Genomic DNA, 25,960 nt, shown 5'->3' with positions numbered 1-25,960 from the left:
ATTCTGTTTTTCCATCAATATCTGTTAGTACACCAATATTATAAAATATTCAAGGGAAATATTTCAGAAATATTGGCACGGCAAATGCTGGGTAAAGCGTACCATTGGTACTTCGCGTACCTGAAGGAATAAAATAGACCCCATCTCGCGGTCCTTAGCCTCTTACCCAGCAACTCCTATCCCTACCTCCCCGTGGTGCTGGCCGGGATACGAGCAACCTTAGGGAAGATCGGGTAACCAACCCGGCAGGTACGAGACGACGTGGAGCGCAGCGAGCGAGATGGGCAGACCAGGTGCAGAACGACTTGGCGAGCGTGGGGCGTATTCGAGGATGGAGAGATGCGGCCTCGAACCGTGTATTGTGGCGTCAAATTGTTGATTCAGTGTTATCTGTATAGATGTAGACTAAATAAATGAAAATGAATGAATTTCAGAAATATCTCAAAATACAAACGAGTCTTCGGAATATGAGTCTGTTCGGGAATTGAATCAAAAAGGATTGATGGTCTTAAAAAACCTTTGACAATAATAGGACAAACCTGCCAAAGCGGTCACTGCTATTGCTTGAATATCTGCGAACATTGGTAGCTCTGCTGTTTCACCACAGACACTAAATTTTTAATTCGACTTCAAAACGCTTACTGACGTTTGGACCTACTGAATAAACGAACGATGGATACAAACTGGTTCTTTGTTTCGCCTCTCTTCAACACGTGTTGGAATGCACCATATAGTTATCACTTAAATTCTTAAACTTCAGGTGAAATAAATAAGTAGATGATGCTGGTAACAAAATGTACTTGATACCCCAAAATCCGTTATCATCAAATTTAAAAAAATAAGACAATAATTATTACAAAATATTTTAGTATGTTCATTTACCGGGAAATTCGGGAAACTGATACATAAATCCCGGGAATCGGGAATCCCGGGAAATATGATTTCCCGGGAACTTGTTTCCGGGAATGGAAGCCCTACGTTCGACACAGCAGTTTACGGAGGAACAATTAGCATACCTCAACAAGGGGTTAGGGTATGCGACAACAAAGTCGAGTCAAGTACGAGACACTGAAGACGGCCTTACTGTTGAGGTCGAAATACGTATCTGTCAAGATACAATTAAGTGGTGGAATTCAATGGGATTGTACAAACTCGTCTTATGACAAGTGACTGGATTGGAATTGATGGCCTCCAGCTCCCAGAACCGTTGTAGCGCTTGTTCTAGGTTTCGATCAGTGGTGTGGTAACAAACACGAGGAACGCTTGGGGATTGGATGAAAGCTTTCCCAGAAACGGTCCACCCGAATACTGTCTCGATCAACGTTGGAAGACATTCACCACCTTTATTATTGAGGTTTCTAGAAAAAAATATTTGTATTGTTTTGTTATTTCAGAAGGTTTTTGTTAAATACGTTATTGATAAGAATCGCTTTTTTCCAGCAGCTGATTGACATAAAGTTTTACTGAATCCACCCACAAACAGAAAAACATTACTACGTCAATGCTTTGCTTATCTTTTCTTTCGAAATAATTCTCTTCATTAAATGTAATTAGAAGTCACTAATCTCATTAAAACCAATTGTATAGTCTTTGGTTATCTCTGGAATTAAATTCCCTTTCGCACAAAGTTTCTTCTGGCCAGAAGAATAACATTCGAGTGTCCTGACACTGACTTTTGCCGTTTTAGTGGCTTTGGTTGCCTTCAACCTTCCACTTTCTCACCCAGGAAGGGGGTACCAAGCTGCCAAAAGTAAATATGTACTACCGAACAATTCCCTTTCTTTCCGGTGCACGAAAATTTTCCACTTCCTCCTTTATCGCACAACTGGGACAATCACAGGAATCTAACCCACATTTCTACCTGGACTAGTATTTTGTGTGTGTTGGCTGGATCCCGTACAGGCAATGCAGACTAAAGGTTGGAAAGTTTCCAACGCTTCAGGTTGTATCTTTTTCTTTTGAAGGTTTCCCATGCCACACGTACCTTTTCGATGGGTGGTGGTTGGTTGGTTGGTGGCACGCTACTGAAAAGTACACCCAAGTGCAACAACTGCGGACTTCGGCCGTTTCCCCGATGTTGCTAAGACGTTGATGGGGACTTCTTGAAATATTAGCTTTTTGACTGCTTGTCTACCGGCGACTGACGATGACAGCTGCAGGCGCTTTCTGTTTGAAAGACACCAACTACTGAACCGCTTGCTGCAAAGTTGATATGACCGACCGGCGAAGGGATGGCTGGTGGCGGAAGGACTGCGGTGAATAATTTTGTGCGATTTGATGGAGATGGATAATGGCACAGGACCGCAAGTTGACTTGACGGTATTTAGCTTAGTTCGCGGGATTTTACTTTCGTGTTTTCCAGACTGGCGTAATTGTTGGAAAGTTTTTGCGGGAATAGGGGGTTAAGAGATAAGTTACCAAGAAATGGAAATTTGTCATCGCGGGGCGATAAGAAACGGTGCTATGTTTCAATCATTTCTAGAGCAACTTTTCACATAATGCGGTATTTTGTTCTTCATGAGGGGTGGCAATGTCTCCTAGTGGGCAATGTAATGCCAAACATGTCCCACTAGGAGACATTGCCACCTCGCAGCTTAGCAGTGTAAAAATAGCGATATGATATGACATTGTCCCAAGAAAAAGTCTAATTCACTCAATTTGCCTGATTTTTACAATTAGTTAAATTGGTCCCACATCTTAAATTCGTAGGAAACATTCAAATTGGCGATCAGTGATTCCACTGTTATTTGTATTTCACAACAAACAATTACCGTTTTGACTCTAATTCCAATCATGACTCATATTCCGAACATTCGCTTTTATATGGCCATTTTGGTTTTATTCGTGTAATTTGCTCCACAGGAGTTTGATTTCGTTTGTAATCTTGATCCTCAGTGCGGAAAACCAAGGAATGTTTTAATTCTAGAGCGCCAAAACGCCAGTGTTCGGAATATGAGTCATGTTCGGAATTTGAATCAAAACGATATTTTGTACTTAGATTTTATTTCACGAAAACATGTCAAAGCTATAGTTGTGTGCCGCTGAGCGCTGAAATTTTTTGACCGCGCCGGCGATGACCTTTGAGTACGCTATTAAAATAATCTCAGTGCCGTAGCCTGGGGGTGGTTTTGCGAATTCATAATCCTTCCCAATTTGTTAGAAGAAAAATTTTGTTCAAACTTTTATACATTTGAAAAATTTTGGCTGCGCCGCTGAAAACAAAATTTACACTCAAACCTCTTTTAATGTCACTTGTCCACCAACGAGTTTGAATACGGCACCGCAACTGCAAAGAGTAAATTGTCAACTGGAGCAAACGAAACGAATTAAACGGACGGCATAGAACAAGAATGTAAAAGAACATGTAAAGATCATAGTTGCCCAGATGAGCCAGAATACAGCGACGGAAACTTTTCCAAATCAGATTGGAAAGCCTACAATACTAGATCTAAGAAAAAATAATTTAAATTGTACTGTTTTTAAATGTAATATAATAATTCTATAAATAATACACTGATCTACAGTAAATTTGTATTCGCGACGCTTATGTGTTGTATTTGTAGTTTTTCGCCCTTTAGAATCGACTGGTTACCGGTGTTAGTTGATTGATTGGAAAAATTCCGAAAAAAATTGGAGAAGGTTCGTCGCTTTAGAGGGGTTGAAGTCATTTTTATGTTTCCATGATTGCATACTCATAGAAGATAAAATACTAAGTTCATGCGATAATCTAAGCCTGTATGTCCCAATAAGTGTTTTTTAGGCAAAAATGGGCCTCCCAGGGGAAACGGTAGGTAGCGGTGTTGAAAACTGTTCAGCAGCATATAAGCATAACAGCATATGGAGGGAGATGCATGGTACTTCTGTGCAATGATTTGTTTTGAGACTGAACTTTCTATGCAACTTTCATCTAATCCGTTTAATTAAATAAAATGTACAAGTGTGATCATTGCTTTTGTATGGCAACTTGTATTAAGGAAAACCTGAACCTAATCACTTGTTGGGAAATACATGTTCTTGGTTAACATGTCGAATAGTGCGATCAAGAAATCATGATTTCAAACATCTGATTCTTCTAAGCGATTCTCACAATCATTTCACGGTTGTCTTATCCAACTCATCTGGTTTCCTGTTGATTGCTAGTTTGTTATGTTCCTAGCGATGCTCATTTTTTTGCAGGAGTTGAGGTACGGATGCTGTCCTAGAGAATGCACAAATTGTTGATTTGACAACTTCAATGCGAGTAAAATTTACAGATTCAGAAGTACCTCATAAGGAAAACCATGTTCATGCAAGTCCCTCGAGCCCTTACGTATTATATGTAGTTCAAATAAGTTTAATGCAGAGGTTCTAGGTTCTCCAAATTGTTCTGGAGTACAGATCAATTAGTCCGCCAGATCAACCACCCCAACCCAGCGTATCGATACAAATCTTCAGAGCCCTTAATTATAATCTTTCAGAGACGAGCCAACCAAGGGCTGAAAGTCTCTCTAATAAAGATACAAAAGAAATCTCCCTTGTTGGAAGAACGTAAAAGGAATGCTTGTTCAGATTACTTGTTTTTCACTTAATTAATCTTCGAATTCTTTTAAATATGATACATAATTATAGCATCAATCCAAGGACCAAAACTAAATTAATTAATTAATTTTTTTAGGTCTTCCAAGAATTTTCTGGAGTTTAGACTATCAGACCTCCACACGTGAACTTATATCTTCCGGCCTGTATATCGATATTCCTAGTGATTCAAGAATCAAATTGGACATTCCTTCGACATGTGTCCCATTACAGGTAACTTAAGAATTCCGTGGAGTATAGACCTTAAGGTAATGGTAATGAAAAATCTATTAGCTCCTTTTTGAAATGAAACATCCAAATTTGCTTCTCCCAGAAATGCATTTTTTTTTCTATTTAGTGATCATTTGGATTAAATGGGTATTTGACTTCTTGTTATATAGATCATATAGAGTAAGAATCATTTCTGGAAAGATTTAACAGCCAATTGGGCGTATACTAAAGGAAATACTCGGAAGACCATGAATAATATATTTTTTGAGGGCATATCCAAATTAATGCTAAGGGTTGCAAAGCGCATTATCTATTGCTAACAAGAGATAACAGCCGTTTTTATACGCGTGCAGACCTTCAGGCCTAAACTCTAGGGAATTCTTGGATGAACTTTAATGGAAAATTTGTTGAACGCTCATCCAATTCAATTCATTAGACCACAATTGGCATAAACGAATAAAAAAACAAACAGCTCTCAAGTAGCACAAGGCCTACACTTTAGGAAATTCTTCCATTCTTTAGGAAATGAATTTTTTCCCCAACTTGTATGATTCAATTTTCTGTACATAACTAAAATATACAGAAAAAATCTTGTATTAAAAATTAGGCATGGGAATATAAAGAAAAGATTTGCTTGGGCAGCAATATCACCACGAATAATGTCTATAAATCATGCTAAGGTACACAATAGACAAACACAATTTAGGATTTCAAAATTTGAATTGAACTGCAATCATTAACGTGAAAATAACGCAGCCGTTGACGTTAAATTAACGCATTGCGTTAACGTTGTCGTTAATAAACGTTTTGGAAAAATCAACGGAATATTCGTTAAAAGATAGAATCAACGTCAACGGATTATCGATGACCCTTTCGGCCTAATAACCATTTCGGCAAAATTACTCTTTAGGCTAAATGGCCCTTTCGGCCAAATGACCCTTTCGGCGAAACGACCCTTTCGGACAAATGGTAATTTCGGCCAAATGAGGCTTTTGCCCAAATTACCCTTTCGACCTAATGACCCTAACGGCCAAATGATCCTTTCGGCCTAATGACCCTTTTGGCCAAACGACCTTTCGGCCAAATGACCATTTCGGTCAAACAACCCTTTCGGCCAAATGACCTTTTCGAACAAATGACCCTTTCGACCAAACGGCCCTTTCGGTCAAATGACTCTTTCGGCCAAACGTCCCTTTTGGCCAAATGAGGAGAGAGAAGTGACATGTCTCACTTCTCACTCCTCATTTATCACTTTTCGCTGTAAAAAGTGAGAAGTGAGAAATGAGGAATGAGAATTGAGACGTCTCTCTTCTTACTCCTAATTTCTCACATTTCAAATGACCTATTCGGCCAAATGTTTTATTCGGGCAAATGTCCTATTCGGCCAAATGACCCTTTCGGCCTAATGACCATTTCGGCCAAATAACCATTCCGGCCAAATGACCTTTTCGACCAAATGACCCTTTCGGCCAAATGATCCTTTCGGCCAAATGATCCTTTCGGCCTAATGATCTTTCGGCCAAATGACCCTTTCGGGCAAATGACCCTTCTTGCCAAATGACCCTTGCGGCCAAATGACTCTTTCGGCCAAACGTCCCTGTCGGCCAAACGACCCTTTCGGCCAAATGACCCTTTCGCCCAAATGACCCTTTCGGCCAAATGACTTTCGGCCTAATGGTCTGTTCAACCAAGTCGGCCAAACAACTTTCGGCCTAGTGACATTCGGCCGAATGTTTTTCATCCAAATGTTCCTTCTTCGTTATTGAAGGCGGCTCCAGGCGTACGTATTAAAAAGAGCATGAACCATTAAAAAGACAGACCTTTAGTTACGCTGAAGCCTATGTTCCATTTGTTCTCGGAGCACACTATTGGTTTTTGAAGGTATATTTAATTTGGATTAATAGATCGAATAGATCAAGAACTATTTTCAAAAAAAGATAACAAACCTTCGGTTACGTGTGTGGATTTCAAGGCCTGTACTCCGGGGAATTCCTGGATGGCCTGAAGCGCAAGGTCATTGAAGGCATATCCGATTTGATTTCATGGATCAAATAGAGCAGGAGCCATTTAAAATATATAAACCATCTAGTATACTTCAGGAGAATTCTTGGATGACCTGAAACGGAACAGTTATTTAAGGTGCATCCAATTTGGTCAAATAGATCAAATAGGGCATGAACCATTTTCAAAAAGAGATATCAGCCCTTTGGTTACGCGTGTAGACTTTAAGGCCTATACTCCATGCAATTCTTGGATGACCTAGGACGGAACAGTTATTGCGAATTAATTTTTTTCATGGATTGAAAAGAGCATGTACCATTTTCAATTTGAACAATTCTCAGTGAAATCATGATTTTTTTTTTCGAGATTTAATTTTATATTTTTTTATTTCTTTGAAATTTTGCATATACATTCTTCGTGGGCCCTCCTCAGCCGTGCGGTAAGACGCGTGGCTACAAAGCAATACCATGCTGAGAGTGGCTGCGTTCGATTCCCGGTGCCGGTTTAGGCAATTTTCGGATTGGAAATTGTCTCGACTTCCCTGGGCATAAAAGTATCATCGTGCTAGCCTCATGATATACGAATGCAAAAATGGTAACCTGGCTTAGAAACCTCGCAGTTAATAACTGTAGAAGTGCTTAATGAACACTAAGCTGCGAGGCTGCTCTACCTCAGTGTGGGGATGTAATGCCAATAATAAGAAGAAGAACATTCTTCGTGATCAAAAAAACATAATTTGCTTCATTAGTTTGCCATTTTGACTCTAGCTTAACTTTTGACAAAAGCCTAAGCAAAACCACCTTGAACACTTTCAAAAAAAAATTAATTTGAAAACGGCTTCTCCGATCGTTTTGATGTCTTCGGCAAAGATTTTAGTAATCAATGGGGCTATGTATAACAGTAATGCCAATAAGAAGAAGAAGAAGAAGAATGTATAACATTATACAAAAAATTGTTCAAATATTGAAAATAGAACTTAAAAATCAATTTTCTCAAAAACGAATTTTTCAATATATTTTTTTTTTTTTGATATGTCGTAGCAGATTTTTTTTTTTGCGCTGTTTGCACTATCTGAGTGCTATTGTTTTTGAGATACAGCAGTTATAAGATGAAAATACCGATTTTTTTAAATTTTCAGTCGTTTTCGAATGTTTATCGATTCTATTCAACCTAGAATCAAATTTTACGCAGTCATTGATATTTATTAACAAATGCTAGTATTGGAGCAATGGCTGGTTATTTTCATGGAAAAAATGCCTTACGTACAATAATTTTACAACGTATAACCGATTTTTGGTGGCAAATATTCTTTCATTACTCCTTGCTCGATTTAGAGATTAAAACTAGGCACTTTTTCCAGGCTGTGCGCTAATTGACCTAACTTCAAAAAACGACATTGCTCACAAGTTTCATTACCCCAAAATATAACCCCATGCAAAATTTGAGCTCAATCGGACATGATTTAAGTGGGCCTAAAATTCATCAAAGTTTCGATATTTTTACCCATGAAAATTTTCCCAAGGGACCAAAGGAAAAGTCGAAAATCGAATTTTTGTTTTTGATGCCAAATGACTTAAAAATGCATGAAACGTCAAACAAATGAATCGATTTTTTCTCTTAGAACATTTCTGGGACTGGGAATTTATTTCCGATGGTGGAATTTTTTCCAACGATTTTTAACACCGGATGACACCCCAACAAACAATGCTAGTTTTTTAGCTTAAGAAGCTTATTTGCTACGAAACAAGCTCTTCTTCAGCTTCCAATGTTTGTTGGGACGCAAACGTTTTCGTAGCCAAAAATATCCCCCTATGCAAAATTCAAGCTAAATCGGACATGATTTAGGGGTGATCAAATTATTCAAAACTTGATTTTTTTTCTCACAAAGGGGAAATTTTTTTTTTTGTTTTTTGATGCCAAAGTACTCATAATGCATGAAACTTTGAGAATTAATTTTATGGAAAAAAATCGACTGTTTTTTGTACTTTGAAAAAAATTCTTATGGCGAAAATAATTGTTCGTCGAGTTTAAAAAGCGGACGTTACGTAAACATTTCCTAAGCCTTAAAATATGCCCCTATGGAAAATTTGAGCTCCATAGGACATGATTCAGGGGTGAACAAAATCTTGCTATCAAAACTTTGATTTTTTTGTAACTTCATCTTTGCACGTTGTGTCTTGAATTCATGCGGTACCGTGTAAAAATAGACCTCAGTGTAATAAACATTGCCTAGGAATCTTATCATTTTCTCCGTAAATCTGATCTCAAAAGTTACAAAAAATTCAAAACTTTGATAGCAAGATTTTGAAGACCCCTGCATTATGTCCGATGATATACCTGTGCACCGATTAAAAAGTTATCGGCGGCGGCGTGATGGATCATTTTCATCCAGCGGCGGCGGCGTTGCGGCGTCACGCCGTTGGTAATCGGCGGCGGCGGCGTGAGCCTATTTCGAGCAATAGAAATTTTCCCTAAATTCTTCCACAAATTCCTCTGTAAATTCCACCAGGAAGTCCTCTAAAAGCTGCTCCAGGAATTGCTCCGAATCTTCCTCTAGGAATTTCACCGAAAGTTCCACCAGGAATTCTACCCGAAGTTCCTCAAGAATCCAGAACTTCGTCCAGATATTCCTCCGGAAGGTCGTCAAGGAATTTCGCCAGAAGTTTCTCTAGAAATTGTGCCAGAAGTGACTCCAGGAATTCCTCCGGAAGTTCTTCCAGGAGTTCCTCCGGAAGTTCTTCCAATAGTTCCTCTGGAAGTTCTTCCAGGAGTTTTACGGAAGTTCTTCCAGGAGTTCCTTTGGAAGTTCCTCCAAGAATTCCTTCGGAAGTTCCTCTATGAGTTCTTTTCGAAGTTCCTCCAGAAGTTGCTCCAAAAGTTCATCAAGAAATTCCTCCGGAAGTTCATCTATGAATTCTTCCGTAAGTTTCTCAGGAAGTTCATCCAGGAATCCCTCCGGAAGTCCCTCCAAGAATTCATCCGGAAGTCCCTCCTGGAATTCCTCCAGAACTTCTTTCATCCAGGCATTTCTCCAGAACTTCGTCCAGGACTCCAGAAGTTCTTTCAAGAATTCCCCCGAAAGTACATTCAGGAATTCCTCCGGAATTTCCTCTGGTAGATCTGCCCGGAATTCCTCCGGAAGCTCCTCCAGGAATTCTTTTAGGAGTTTCTCCCGGAATTTCTTCGGAAGTTCCTCCAGGATTTCCTCCTGAAATTTCTCCAGAAGTTTGTCCGGAAGTGCATTCTGAAGCTTCTCCAGGAGTTTCTGTGGAAGTTCCTCCTGGAATTCTTCCAGAAGATCCTCTTGGAACTCGTTTGGAAGTTCCTTGGGGAATGTGTCCGGAAGTTTGTACAAAAAATCCTCCAGAAGCTCTTTCAGGAGTTCCTCTAGGAATTTCTCCGGAAGTACCTCCAGGAATTATTCCGGTAATTACTTCAAAAATTCTTCAGGAGTGTCACCGGAAGTTCCTATATGAATGCTTCAGGATGTTTGCTCAGGAAATCCCCGAGAAGTCCTGTAACTACTTTAATAATTATTCATAGAATTTCTCCTCAAATTCTCTCTTAAGTTCCTCCAAGAACACTTCAGGAGCTACCACGAGGAATTTTCAGATACATCTTCAGAGTTTCTTCGGAAATTCTTATGAAATTCCACTACACCCACCTTCCGGGAATTCTACCGGAAATTTTTAGTACGTACTGTCGAAGAAGTTCTAGGAGCAATTTCTGAAGAACAATTTTCTAAATAATAATATGTCAGATGCATATTGTTTGAGCTAATATTTTTTTGGTTTGACCGAGCAAACGTTGTACAATAAATAATTCTCCAACAAACAATTCAGGCTGAATAAGCCACAACAGCTTGATAAATCTAGGCTGAATGAAAAAAGACCATCGTCGTGATAAAAAATATTCGGCGGCGTGGTCCAATTTCTTATAGCGGTGCGCCGATTCATTTTTGACGGCGGCGGCGCACAGTGCTTTGTCCCTTGGACAAAAATGGAAAAATCGACTCTCGTATTTAGTCGAATCCAGTAGACCATGATATTAACATACATATGTTTCAATTATGCTGTATGTGCATTAGTATCTTTGTGAGGTCACTGGGACGATCAAAACAATTCGTGTTTGTAAACATTTCCATCGCTGAAAGTGGATGATTTATCACCTGTTAGTGCAAAGCATCTTTTGCATTGCCTAAGTTTTCGAACGGTACCTTTCACTGTGAAAATCGATATGGAAAGCCTAAAATCAAGTAAGTAAGATCCAATTTAATGTGTTTCAGTTGGACATATTTTGACCATTGTGATAAGTAAAGCTTCCAAGTCATGGGCATGAAGTTATATAGGAAGAAATAATCTACAACTTCAAACAGCTTTTTAAAAAAAGTACATCAAAACACATCTCTGAAAATCGCACCAGAGCTCACTTATAGCATTCTTAAGAGAATGGAAGTGATTCCAGCTGCTCTTATTTGCTCTATTAATAACTGTTAACGATTTTCTAGGTGATACTCTTGCGCTCAATAACATAAATATGTACAAACAATAGCTTTCCATTAATCCGTCCCAACGAAAAGCTCATGTGTTGAAGTTTCTGTCGGATTTATATAAACTCTCGCTGATTGTCTTCGTCCGTAAATCTTCCTCGCAATCCGATTACAAATATTGAAATAATTTCCGAGTCTTTATTCAACATCGCGAAGGGAAGACCTTAAAACCGTTTCAAGAATGTTTAAATAAAAGATAGAAACAACGTGCTGAAGACCTCATCAATAATAATGAACCTGAGGAGCTAGCATTTGCGACCAATATATCAAGTAGCTCAAGCGCAAATCAGGAAAAGGTTATTTCAGCGGCACAAGCACTGGCGTTGTACATTGACTTTGATTTATCCGAGAGAAAATACAATCTGCTTCGAAGTACTTTAAGCGAGGTACATGCAAATCTGCTTTCTAGTCTTTACACGTTGAAACGTCCGCTGAGGTTGATTTGCAAGACCTAATGAATTGTACCTCACTAAGCATTATGCAACAACTTTCGGTAGAGAGCTCAGGGACGGTAAAACTTGTATGCAAATGGGCTTTTGATGGAAGCTCAGGACATAGCACCTACACACAAAAATTGTCGAAGGCTGAGAGCTCAGATGAGAGCCTGCTTGTCGTGGCTCTAGTTCCATTAACATTAAAAACAACACAATCCTCTGGTCAAATCCGCGGCCATGATCAACATTCTTCATTCTATGGCCATCCGGAAGATGCTCCCAGTCAAACCATTCCTCGAGCATGACGACACGCCACATCGTCCCTGACACCAAGAGACCAGATGAGCTGCTGAAATTGCATTATTATGATGATTCCCTGATTCCCGAATCCTAATCCCCATCCATCCTTAAACATTGTAAATCTAACCTCGAGTCACCACGAGTACGTTGGCTTCTACCCCTCAGTTACTAACTTCATAATAAGATGATGTTGATTGTACATATCACAAAGAACCATAGCTCCGTAAAGTGTTATACACGCCTGAGCCTACCAAATAAACTAACTTGGAAAAAAATTCATAAATTCCAATGATTTCTGACACCGTCGTTAAAAAAAAACAATTCCTCAAATAATTTCCAAGGATATCCTGATTCTATAGTAGAAACCATTAGAACTGGCGTTTACGTCACTTATGAGATGATCAATTGGAAATTGGTCAATTGTTGTATTAGAAACTGTTATCATACCTCATATTTTTCGTAAAAAGATCCTGATTCTTTGAGGCATATCGTAAAATCTGGCGTTTACGACATTTATGCAATTATCTATTCAACATAGATCAATTACGCAAATATTAGTTTTTATCATAAGTGACAATTTTCCCAAATGGATCTCGATTATACGAAGCATATTATATGTTATGAAACTTGGCGTTTACGCCACTTATGCAATTATCAATTTAACATAGGTCAGTAATGCAACTAGTAGAAAAACTAGTTTACAACCATTTTCCCAAAGACACCATTGAGTTAGAACGTGTAGAATGTAAGTTATGATTTTTGTCCCGTAACTCCATACGTTCGAAGCACTGTGCGGCGGCATGAGAAAATCGTCGGCGGCGTGGCGCGGCGGCGCACAGGTCTAATCCGATGGAGCTCAAATTTTAGGGCTTAGGAAATGTTTGCGTTACGTCCGGTTTTAAATTCGATGAAAAATTGTTTTTGCCATTTTTTCAAAGTCCAAAACAGTTGATTTTTCTCAAAAAAAAAAAATCTCAAAATGTCATGCATTTTGAGTCTTTTGGCATTAAAAAACCAAAAAAAATCCCAATTGTAAAAAAAGAAATTAAGTTTTGATTAATTTGATCACCCCTAAATCATGCGACCCAGCGATAGAATCGCGGCGACTAGTTGTCGCCGTCGCGGCGATGAAATCGCTTAGGTCTGGGGGAGCCTTAAAAAATTGTCATCATCTGAAAGTCCCAAAAATGTTTTAAGAGAAAAAATCGATTTTCTTCAAAAAAATTTCTCCCTTGGGATAATTTTCATGGGTAAAAATTCGAGGTCTCTAAGTAGATTCACTTTTTTTTGCATTCCTGTGTCATAAAACTAACACGACGAGGCTCATAGGCATAGCGAAGTACAAAAAAACTTACACCATACCATGCATTGGACCCAGTCACTTCCTGCATGGCCTTGCTTGGTAGCCGCCAGGCTAAGGAAGGGATAATTCAGGATTTTTGGTAGTATTTTCACTAGGAATTAAAACATTCTCCCGGACTATTAAAGAAATTCATCAAGAAATTTCAAGAAGAATTCCTGGAGAAATCACTGAAAAAAAGAGATGGTGAAGCAAATCCTTTAGAATTAAAAAAAACTTTGGTGAATTTTCTCATTGTATCCCTGAAGGATTACTTAACAGCGCATGCTTATTGCCATTAACGCACGGGACATGCAAATGACACCGACAAAAAGATAATTTTGAATCGCTCCTATCTGAGCCGCAACCGAGAGCAACCGCGGCGTGGCGCCGGCTAAGCCGTTAGAAAATTGCATTTACCCCGTTACCGATTCAAAGTGGATCGGCGCACAGGTCTAGTCAAAGCATGAACACTCACTTTGAACTTGCCGTGAGCTTCAGTACATTCAATTTATTACATTTTATGGTCGAAATTCATAAACTCATAAACCATTCCATGAACTTAGATTGGCTGCAAAGATTTTATTATACATATCCAACCTAATTGAAAAATAATCTTCAAAGTCAAAAAACTGGCAACTACACATGCTTCAATTAAGAATGATGATGCCTTTCGTTTCTTTATTCACGAGACCTTCGACCCGAACTGGTTCGTTTAAAATTATGATGTGTTCTTGATCTACAAACATCTAGTCAGAAAATATGGATTAATTCTATTCCCATATAACTTTGTTGCTGCATACATTGTTTTGTATCTGTTTTTTTGCCAGAGGAGTACTGAATCAACATCAGCATCAAATAAATTTATTCGGCACCGTACCACATATTTACAGTACCGAAACCCACATGAGCACGTTCTAAATTACATTTGCAGTCATACCATCCATCCCAGGGAAGGATGCTGCATTCCTACAAAAACAAAATCCAAATAATATCGCAAACACAGCATCAGCATCTCCATTTCATCATTCCGGTTCGCCGGTCCATGGTCGGTCCAAAGTGACTCAAATTTGGGAATACCGAAAAAATGTTCCTCCTTCTTTACGAACTCCTATCATCCGGTAAACCACTACCTACCACGCGCTTACATTGATGCACGATAGGGTTATTGTTGTGCAACAGGGCGGAATAGAGAAAAACCTAAGTCTCGGCGGACCTTCGAGGAGCTCGGGCAGTTCGTGCTGCATAGCAGCCCTTGCGACAGAACAATTTTTCGCAATTTTATCACAATCCAGCATCAAAGTAGCATAGTTTCTTGTTATGCATAGACCAGAGCTAGGCGACTTCCGCATTGGCAGTGCTGCCAGCTATCAGAAACTTGGGAACAATGCTACGGGAATACATTCGTTGCAAGCGAGATTAGGTCCCTTTATTCTGCATTTCCAGCGGAGCAAAAACAAATCAAGATTGGTTTGGCAGCAGTCGACACGGAGGCACATAACGTCGATGGTCTTACCGCGCCGCAAGGTGCTGCACAATGCCCAAAAGCTGTAAAGACATAATGGAAATGTATATTGTTTACAGCTGCTTACGTTTCCTGCTGGTTGCTACTTACTGCACGGACTTTTATTTCCCTATATTTGATTCCGGATCGAACGACACATTCGCCATTCAGTCCACCTCCCACTGCCGCCGTCAAAGGGATCAATTCGGGATAAAGGTACGTCTCTATTTCTGCTTCCGCCGAGTGACTGTAACTCGCATCCTGTAGTCCTTGGCCATCGCCAGTCGATGGTGCGAATCCTACCTCGAATCCGTTTCGATTTCGCTCTGCCCATATTTATGGTGCTGTTTCGGGTCCCCCTTTTCCCCGGATCCAACAAACAAGCCCTAAGCCTGGGCATTGTTTTGCCGATAGCGTTTCCAATATATACTCCTCTTGTTGAACAACCAATACACTTCTTATGGGATTATTCCGAAATTCATCAATTCGGTACATTAGAGCCGCTGGATAACAATAACAACAAACGATTCCCATCGTTGTAGTACCTCCTAAAATCGATGAATCGTTGTCGTACTCGGTGCGGAGCTCCGAGGCAGCAGGGTAGAGATGTGGCAAAAAGTAAAGCCAAAAATACAACAGGGCTTTGGACTAATTCGCTTGCCATGCGAACGGGCGATACCGTTCAAGTGTGAAATGATTGAGTAAGGCTGAGTAAGTTTGGCGAATGGTCCACCAAATTGGATGAGATTTGTTGCAGATCGGGGCTTAGGTGTTGCTATTGCCGTCGATCAGCACCTAATTGGTTTATTGGTATTTAAGTGATGGGTTGTCGTGATTTGTATGGGGAATTCTTTTTTGTTTTCTCAACACATGTATGGAATTTCGCACATATTTCATTCATCAACTTATACGTATAGGATTTTAAAAATAAACTTTAATAGAGTAAAACATTGTGACAAGCAATGTGTTAATTTGATCACAAATTTAAAATATATTGATACATTTTTCAAATTCGTATTTTATTCATTCAAGTCATATTGTGGAAAATAAAAATTTTCTCAATGGGTAAATTTTACAGGCTTTTCAGAATTTGAATTATTAATGCAGCACGGCAGCAAGATCGAAACATATATACAGGGTGTCTGCAAATTATCCGTACAACAAGATTTTTGACGATTGTGACATGATTTCAAATGTCTCGACAATATGTTCGGTGTTTTGATGGCTGTTTTATACATGAAATGACGCTCAGTGTTCTCAGAATATACATCTGTTACAGCCTGCTGAGTTGTTATGCTCATATAGCTACCGATTCAGTCCATTATTGTCTGTTTTTGATTTGTAGAAGCAAACTATCAAAATCTGTACGGATAATTTGCAGACACCCTGTAAGTAAACGATCTTAGTATTATAATGGCCCTTTTCTATCGCTGCGTCTTCAAAAAAATTGCCGTATTAATTATAAATTGGTGAATCTAGATTCCAGAAATGATTTGAGGTAGCAAATCACTTCTGGCCCTCAACAACCTAAAATTTTCCGCTTATAAGGTACACTGGGGGAAGTGGAAAATTAATAATCGATCATGCATGTTTGAATTAGTGTAAAACCAGTTTAAATGATCTAAATGCATTCATTCGAAATGGGCTATCAAAACAGTCAATTTTGCACTAACTGTGCGGTAATTCATACCTTTTTGGTTGCTTGAAATTTAAGGAAAAATATTTAAAAATTAGGAGTTGCTTTTCCATTTAACCCAGTGGGATGGGGTAAGTGGAAAACCCATGTTACCTAGACCTTCAATAGTGATGAGTAGTTACATATAACTAAAATCAATACGATACTTACTCTGAGTATCTTTTGTGGAATAATTTCATTACTTTAACGGAATAGATCCTCAAGGAATTCTCGTAATAGCTAGGGGAGGGCTGGTTTTGCCTTCTCGAACACTAAGTTTACGTAAAATTTATATGTTCGCCCCAAAGATGAACTTTTTAAAGGAAAAATGGGACTTACAGGGTTATAAACTAATCAAATTAGTTTAACGAATTAAGATGATGTCTGTATGTGCGTATTTGTATGTATGTGTGTGCGCAAAGCACGCACAATATTATCAGCTATTCCTAAGCACTTGTCCTTAATCAATTTGTTAGCAAAAAAATTGTATTCAACGGCGAAACTTGTTATGAATAAAAAATTTATGTGAATTATACAATATTTTTACCTATCAGCGCTATTTTTAACTTTCTTATACATTTTTTTCATGTGAAACACATGTGAAAGGCATCAATACCGATAGGTGGATTAATCAGGCATTTTCTCATTTATATGAGTCCAATCACCACTGGAATCGCAATGAGAACAAAGAAGGAATATATGAAGATTCACAGCTATCGAAATAAACCCTGGAGGGAAGAAAAAAATTGAGTAACTAGAACATTATCCACTTCCCCCGCAGTGTTTGATACCTGGGGTAAGTGTAAAATCTTTGAATTAATTGCTTCCTTGGTACAAACCACTACCAATTGAATGTATTATAATGGTCACCTGGGATATAAATTCACTTGAAAAAAGAACAATTGGTGCAAATAAGAATTGATTTTATGAATGCAAAAATCAACTTTTCGCGAAACCTAAATCTACAGTTCTAGCGTTAACCATGTTAGTGTATGTATTATACAAATTTCAACATAGTATTAGTGTGAGCATCAAAGTATATTCTTGCATAATGTTATGATGTGGTAAAAACTATAAAGTATGTACAATTCCAATTTTTCGAGTCGATTTTTACACTTACCCCCTTTTTCCACTTCCCCCAGTGTACCTTAATTACTGTTTTGCTTTTCGAAATCAATTTAAACACGTTTTGGGCAATTTGATTTTTTTAATTCGCGGTCTAATCAATTTTACATTTTGATTTTTTAGAATTTTATTTACCATAAAAAAAATCTATTCATTTTTCTTGATTTTTAAACATATTCAGAGTTAAACATAGCCTAGATGTACCAGTCGTGGCTATAGCAACAGTTGGCTAATTTGTGCTAATGCCAAATGGCCAATCAAATCACCGCAAACCATTTGCTGAATTTTTGACGTCCTTTGCACCAGTTGTCGCACTAGTGGTCCCAATTTGGCCAATCCCATAAGAAAACAATGTGATTTGTCAAATAAGGAACCAAAATTAAGAATAGTACCACAAGTGGTGCATGCGTTCCTATTATGGATTAATCAATTTTGAGGATTATAACAAATTTTATTGTGGTTTTCACAGCTGTTCTAAGGATCAGAAAGTAAAACCTTTCGCTTGCTTAGCTTAGCTTGATTGACTGTACCCATCGTAGTTGCTAGTCGTGATCGGCCGAGAAACAACAAATAATATACAGCTCACCAATTGAATATTTTTTTCGGGACTAGAAAGCTATTCTCGATGTACATGCTTCGGAGATTCTTTAATTCAAGACCAATAACGATGCCGGCCACGTCCTCACAGTTAATTAGGATAAGGAGAGGAAAATTAGTTCGACACTCATTGCTACAAGAGACCGATGAATCCTCTGCATCTCCATGAGCGCACTGGAAAGGAATAGTATGTTAGTTGGGAAGGAAATATATTGGAAATCGCCTTGGTAAGCGACTAATTATTTTTTTTGAACGAATATGGCGTCATTGATGATACAAAAACGGAAAAGCAACGCCTGTCTTACGTATTTTCTTGAAGACTGATTCGATATCTTAACTACATCGCGACGACTAAAACACGCACTGCACAACGCTTGCTCGATGGCTAATCAAAAAAAAAACACGCACTGAACTGATTAACTTTATTACCGGCCGCGCAATACAGAACACAATCTTTCGGCAGATCGCGCCATCGTTCTGCTGTCCGAAACAAGAGAAAACACGCACTGAATTTAGGAAGTAAAACCTTTTGTTTGAGATATAAAATCCTCCCACATGCCTTTCACCTATTTAAAAAAAAAGTTATTCTTATGTATGGCGACGATTGGTACACCCACCCTAGTTAGAAAAAAATCACATTCAATGCTGACTTATTGCAATTTTTATTTTCTATGTGAGAAGTTGGATAAATATCTTAGAGTGTTCCCATAAATGCATCACGGTCCCTTGTAGATAGGACATTAAGCAAACATGGGACTTTTATGAATTTATGGGCAGTGTAGCCTTCTATTGAATGAGGTTAGTTGTGGACGACTGCAGTGGACGGGGCACATAGCCAGAATGTCGGATAATAATCCGGTGAAAATGGTTTTCGACAACGATCCGACGGGCAGAAGAAGGCGAGGTGCGGGCGAGCATGGTGGATCGATCCGGTAGGGGAAGGTTTGCGCACCCTCCGTAGACTGCGTGATTGGCGACGTGCAGCTATGGACCGAGATGAATAGAGAAGAATTTTATATACTGCACAGACCACTCCGGCCTTAGTCTGAGCAAATGAATAATAGTTGTGGAAAAATATTGAGCTACAAAAGTTTCACTCTTCAAAGGTATACGAGCCAAAACACGAAGAAACAAAAATTTACTTAATTTTAAATATATTTTTTTATAAAAGAGTTTAATTTTGAAAATAAAATTTAAACCACACTTGAACAAGCATTGAAGTTTGAATAAATGATCGATATAAAAACTTTTAGAGATCTGGAAAATAGAAAATTAGGAAAAATTATTAAAGTACCACGTCTACAGGCGGTCTTGGGTGTTAGAGGGTTAACAGCCCGGAGTTCTGCCGAATAGCACCAAGCGCCAAAAAAAAAATAATGCACATTTTCTGCCCAAGCTTTTGCTTAGCGTATTTAAGTGATTGAAAATCGTATTGGATTGAACCACAAATGTGTGGATGAATTGAAATGAAATTATTTTCGTTTTTATTTTACGATCAAAATATCACAAGTTAGTCAATAAGCGCCTTGGTGCGTTTTGGCAGAACCCCGACCAACAGTCTCACTATAAATACATACTCAGAAACCTGCTAGAGTTTATTTAGAGTTGATTGTTACATAACCATTTAACCGAAAGTTCATCAAATGTCATTTGGCCGAATAAACCATTACGCTGATTTTTTTTCGGGTGCCCTTCGGAATCCGATCAGAATTCCCTTCGGAATCCGGTTAGGATTCCTTCCGGAATCCGGTTAGGATTCCCTCCGGAATCCGGTTAGGATTCCCTCCGGAATCCGGTTAGGATTCCCCCGAATCCGGTTAGATTCCTCCGGAATCCGGTTAGGATTCCTCCGGAATCGGTTAGGATTCCCTCCGGAATCCGGTTAGATTCCTCCGGAATCCGGTTAGGATTCCTCCGGAATCGGTTAGGATTCCTCCGGAATCCGGGTTAGATTCCTCCGGAATCCGGTTAGGATTCCTCCGGAATCCGGTTAGGATTCCTCCGGAATCCAGTTAGATTCCTCCGGAATCCGGTTAGGATTCCTCCGGAATCCGGTTAGGATTCCTCCGGAATCCGGTAAGGATTCCCTCCGGAATCCGGTAAGGATTCCTCCGGAATCCGGTAAGTTCCTCCGGAATCCGGTAAGGATTCCTCCGGAATCCGGTAAGGATTCCTCCGGAATCCGGTAAGGATTCCTCCGGAATCCGGTAAGGATTCCTCCGGAATCCGGTAAGGATTCCCTCCGGAATCCGGTAAGGATTCCTCCGGAATCCGGTAAGGATTCCTCCGGAATCCGGTAAGGATTCCTCCGGAATCCGGTAAGGATTCCTCCGGAATCCGGTAAGGATTCCTCCGGAATCCGGTAAGGATTCCTCCGGAATCCGGTAAGGATTCCTCCGGAATCCGGTAAGGATTCCTCCGGAATCCGGTAAGGATTCCTCCGGAATCCGGTAAGGATTCCCTCCGGAATCCGGTAAGGATTCCTCCGGAATCCGGTAAGGATTCCTCCGGAATCCGGTAAGGATTCCTCCGAATCCGGTAAGGATTCCTCCGGAATCCGGTAAGGATTCCTCCGGAATCCGGTAAGGATTCCTCCGGAATCCGGTAAGGATTCCTCCGGAATCCGGTAAGGATTCCTCCGGAATCGGTAAGGATTCCTCCGAATCCGGTAAGGATTCCTCCGGAATCCGGTAAGGATTCCTCCGGAATCCGGTAAGGATTCCTCCGGAATCCGGTAAGGATTCCTCCGGAATCCGGTAAGTTCCTCCGGAATCCGGTAAGGATTCCTCCGGAATCCGGTAAGGATTCCTCCGGAATCCGGTAAGGATTCCTCCGGAATCCGGTAAGGATTCCTCCGGAATCCGGTAAGGATTCCTCCGGAATCCGGTAAGGATTCCTCCGGAATCCGGTAAGGATTCCTCCGGAATCCGGTAAGGATTCCCTCCGGAATCCGGTAAGGATTCCTCCGGAATCGGTAAGGATTCCTCCGGAATCCGGTAAGGATTCCTCCGGAATCCGGTAAGGATTCCTCCGGAATCCGGTAAGGATTCCTCCGGAATCCGGTAAGGATTCCCTCCGGAATCCGGTCAGGATTCCTCCGGAATCCGGTCAGGATTCCTCCGGAATCCAGTCAGGATTCCTCCGGAATCCGGTCAGGATTCCTCCGGAATCGGTCAGGATTCCTCCGAATCCGGTCAGGATTCCTCCGGAATCCGGTCAGGATTCCTCCGGAATCCGGTCAGGATTCCTCCGAATCCGGTCAGGATTCCTCCGAATCCGGTCAGGATTCCTCCGGAATCCGGTCAGGATTCCTCAGGCATCCGGTAAGGATTCCTCCGGAATCCGGTCAGGATTCCTCCGGAATCCGGTCAGGATTCCTCCGGAATCCGGTCAGGATTCCTCCGGAATCCGGTTAGATTCCTCCGAATCCGGTTAGATTCCTCCGGAATCCGGTTAGGATTCCCTCCGGAATCCGGTTAGGATTCCCTGCGGAATCCGGTTAGGATTCCCTCCGGAATCCGGTTAGGATTCCCTCCGGAATCCGGTAAGGATTCCCTCCGGAATCCGGTAAGGATTCCCTCCGGAATCCGGTAAGGATTCCCTCCGGAATCCGGTAAGGATTCCCTCCGGGATCCGGTAAGGATTCCCTCCGGAATCCGGTAAGGATTCCCTCCGGAATCCGGTAAGGATTCCCTCCGGAATCCGGTAAGGATTCCCTCCGGAATCCGGTAAGGATTCCCTCCGGAATCCGGTAAGGATTCCCTCCGGAATCCGGTAAAACAAGATTCCCTCCGGAATCTTGTAAGGATTCCCTCCGGAATCTGGTAAGGATTGCCTCCGGAATCCGGTAAGGATTATCTCCGGAGTCCGGTTAGGATTCCATCTGGAGTCCGGTTAGGATTCCATCTGGAGTCCGGTTAGGATTCCATCTGGAGTCCGGTTAGGATTCCATCTGGAATCCGGTTTGTATTCTTTGCGGAATCCGGTCTTTATTACCTCCGGAATCTTGTCAGGATTTCCTCAGGAATTCCATCAGGATTTTCTCCGGAATTCAATCAAGATTTCTTCCGGAATTCGGTTAGATTTCCTCCGGAGTCCGCTCAACATTTCCTCCGGAGTCCGGTCAAAATTTCCTTTTGAAACCGTTAGGATTTCCTCCGGAATCTGGTCAGGATTTCTTCCGGAATCCGGACAGTATCTCCTCCTGAATCCGGTCACGATACCCTTCATAATCTGGCCAGGATTTCCTACAGAATCTGGTTAGGATTCCTTCCAAAAATACAATTAGGATTACCTTCTGAATCCGGTCAGTTTTCTTTCTGAAACGGAACGTGTAGTTTTCCGGCTGTAGCAGTCTTGTAACGCAGCAAAAACAAGTTTACTTCTGCATCCGACGGTTTCGGTAATTTATTTTACCTTTTCCAAGGATTGTACAAAAAAACAATCTTCCAATCCTTGAAAAAGATAAAATAAATTACCGAAACCTTCGGATGCAGAAGTAAACTTGTTTTTTATTTTATTTATTTTAACTTGTTTTTGCTGAGTTACAAGACTACTACAGCCGGAAATCTACACGTTCCGTTATATATCCACAGTCGTCAAGCATTAATTCGTTTCTTTCTGAAATCCAGTCAGTTCTCCCTTCGGAATACGGTCAGGATTCAGAATTTGAATTTAATGGGGAATTCCGCCTCGAATTTCGTGCTCAATTTTGTATGATTCTAGTGTTAGTTGTTTCTGGTTAGATTTCTAGCGTGGTTTTAGTCTATACTTCGGACATAATTCAGTTTGAATTTTGTCCAGTCTAAATTTTCGATCCAGTCTGATTTACGGGCTCAACTCAATTTGAATACCGGGCCTGTTCAATTTAAATTTTGAGAATATTATTCAGGCTGTGCATTGAAAGTGAACCTCAAACTGTAATTCACACTCTGAATTTCTGGCGTGATTTAACAATTCTATGATTTGTTTTAAACGAAAAATATTATAGCAGCCTGTTTCCTCGGAACTATGTCTTCATCTTCACTCCCTTGTCTTTAATTGGTATTATTGTAATAGAGGTTAGAATCAAGTCTGAATTACAAACGAAAACTTATACGTATTTCTGTATTTTTATTTTAAGACTCCATTCAAATAAATGTCTCTTTCAACTTCAGGTTTATCATTCGCCGATACCGGAACGAATCAAATTGTATTACAAAATAACGAAGTAAATATGTTGAGATCAATTGATTACATTGTAAACATCATTTGAAGTCTACTGGTTCACTAAACATTAAGTGAAATTACAAAAGTTTTCTCGTTTGTGCTAATATTTTCATGCTGTAAAAGTCCAATACCTTTAATTGATTGCTTCGAGTGAGCTATTTGCTGATACAACTTTGTTCAATCAAGCTTTTTTTCACTTCTCGCTATGCTGTTTCCTGTTCCATCGCCAATCAATCGAAAGAGCCATACAATTTGCCATCCCATCAGATACCGCACTGACCTTTCAAAACAGCCGGAGCTCGTTTGTCGAAACCTGATAATTGATCACAAGGATGTGGCGTTTCCATGCCGAATGAAATTGAAGAGTGTTTCATTAAATGGTTGAATTCTGTGTTTCAAGGCCATGTTATTCAACAGACAGTAAGCTCGAAATTTCGTGAAATTTTCCCCAGCGAAAAAAATAATCACCATTCACATCTGTAATTGTGAGAATTATCACATCAAGTGTACGAGTGATTCTTATTATCCTATTAGACTGAACTTGAATCTGATTTCTTGGTAATCGTTGATAGGCCTCTTGGATTTTCTCCCATTAAACACCATGTGATCCGGGGTCGGAACTGTACTCGAGTCTGGCAGATACATAAATGAGTGAAAAAATAATCGGAATATAACGGCTGTCGGAGCTTAGTGGAGACGGGGCACGATGCTCTTTCCTAACAAACGATGTAAGAACCGTAGTTTTTTTATGGTTCTTCTCTACTTAATCTTAAAGCATTTTTCAACATCCAGGAAGAACATGGAGACGCATTATACATTACAGGCTAATGTTATGAAGTCGTCCTAGTTTTTATACAAATGTGGAAAATCATAATTTTCACTTCATTACTGGAGGTGAAACAATGAATTGTAATTTAAATTCTATTTATTGTAATTTTAATTCTAGTTTTGGTAGATCTATATCATTAGTAGTGCACCCAAACCTCAAAAATGTGTTGACCCCTATTTCCCCTAATACCCAGGAAAGTGTACTAATTGTGCCAAAAGAAAACTTGAGAGGCTTTCGCTGAGTAGCAAGCAAAGGAAATGCGACCCTTCAGAACGAGTGGAGTGGGATAAATCTTCGTACCATATTAGCAGAAGTTAGAAGAGGCGGGAATCTTTTTTGGTTGTTCGTAAATGTTTCGGTTGGTTGCTGCCAGGTCCAGGCTCCCATACTACTGACAGTAAGTGCAAAACCGATTGTCCCACTTGTAATGGGGATGGGTATTATCCGACTTTGCTTATTTGGAAGGGAAATCAGCTTTGAAGAGCAAGTGCTAGAGGGAGGAACCCGAGGGAAAGTTAATACAGGAATCGAACAGATGGTTCCTTTCATTCGGATTCCGACTATCATTGTAATGTAGCTTCCTGTTGGAGTATTTTAGGAACGTCCGGCGTACTTCCTGTCTCCTTGGTAGGGTTGCCAGATTGAAGATTACCTAAATAATATAGTGCCCATGATCGCATATTTGTAACACTCGCATTTTTGTTTAATGTTTTTAATGCATTTAATATTAAGAACTGTTTCGTTTTCCATCTCACTGAACATATATTCATCTCATTGCAAAACAAAGAAATACAGCACCAATCTCGCGGCTTCTTTTTGCCAATATGCATAAAAAATCACAAAAGTAAAAAACAAATCCAATCCCTTTTCAATGATTTATTTTTGATGGGATCGACATTGGAGCTATGAGATGAAGTATCGAACCCTACATCGTTTTTTATGTAATGCAATTTAAACACGATTCGTTACGGTATCGGCGAATGATAAAATTCCGAAGGTTATCGCTGCCAGAAAGATTTGAGGGCACGGAGAAAAGTTCACATGATTACCAACTGCATCCGGGAGCTACTTGTCGAGCAATGTAAGAAAACCTTGAACATCCTCAAGTGTTGAAATCTAGTAATCCTGTTACCGACCAGAGCATGTTTACTGTCGATCCCGTATCAAATTCCAAATCGATTGATAAAACTTGATCCACTTAGTATTTGACCGCACAAAATTGGACATTTCTTTGCCGAAAAAGTACTTAAAAATGTGGTTCAGATTTTATTATACAGGGAATTTAGTGAACTTTGAAGGAAAAATATCGAAAAATTATTCATTGGCATTTCGGATGAATTCTCGGACTTTTCTCTCAATACCGCTCGTTATTTTTTACACAGTAGAACGGTCAACTTGATCTGCCATTTTTTCACCCCATTTCTTCACCCCAAAATCGCTTCTGAAGACACTCCTCCTTGTATTTTTGCCCATTTATGGTCGCTCCAGTGGTGAAAACTTCAGTTTTCTTTCCACAACTGCAGATGCTTTGACATACCATCAATTTGTGGGCAATCTTGCCTGCATAGACATATTTGAATTTTCCTGGGGCATTACCCTTCCGTTTGGCAAGAT

The 25,960-nt window shown here is 39.9% G+C and overlaps 1 protein-coding gene across 2 annotated transcripts in view; it reads left to right on the top strand.

Annotated features, from left to right (window-relative positions):
• LOC134205821 (glutamate receptor ionotropic, kainate 2) overlaps positions 1-25,960 on the top strand; it is an 872,584-nt gene that overhangs the window by 224,129 nt on the left and 622,495 nt on the right. The window lies entirely within an intron of this gene.

The sequence above is a fragment of the Armigeres subalbatus genome, chromosome 1, assembly GCF_024139115.2.
Source record: "Armigeres subalbatus isolate Guangzhou_Male chromosome 1, GZ_Asu_2, whole genome shotgun sequence".
In the NCBI taxonomy this organism is placed as follows: domain Eukaryota; kingdom Metazoa; phylum Arthropoda; class Insecta; order Diptera; family Culicidae; genus Armigeres; species Armigeres subalbatus.
Note: the sequence above shows the minus strand (reverse complement) of the source record. Positions and strands in the feature narration are given on the sequence as shown.